Raw genomic sequence first — 429 nt, 5'->3', positions numbered from 1 at the left:
ATTAATTAGAATTAATTCTAAATCCACTTGGGCATCCTTGTAACCCCTAGGCATATGAACAGTAAGCACAGAAAATGTACATATTTCCAGTTGAAATGATAACTTGCCGCTTCTATTCCTTAAAGTTATCATTTTCCACATTAAATGACAGCATCAAACCAGTGGGTGAATTCTAACCTCTGAGCCTCTTACTTTCATTTACTCTCTCATCTTTCACCAATGTGAATGATCATGGTTAATCACCTTGCATATAGCAAACTCTGAGTAACTCACTAAGGTATTTCTATTTCAGTTGAAACCTTGCCTAGCTAGATGAGTCAAAGTACTTTATCTCTCATACATTGAGAAGCAACTTTGCCTCTGAGGAACAAAGGAACGTCTAAGAGTTGCTTGTAAAATAGAAAGAGAAAATATTCAGAATTAGTTACT

The sequence above is a fragment of the Bison bison genome, unplaced genomic scaffold (assembly GCF_000754665.1).
Source record: "Bison bison bison isolate TAMUID 2011002044 unplaced genomic scaffold, Bison_UMD1.0 scf7180017858123, whole genome shotgun sequence".
Classification (NCBI taxonomy): domain Eukaryota; kingdom Metazoa; phylum Chordata; class Mammalia; order Artiodactyla; family Bovidae; genus Bison; species Bison bison.
Note: the sequence above shows the minus strand (reverse complement) of the source record.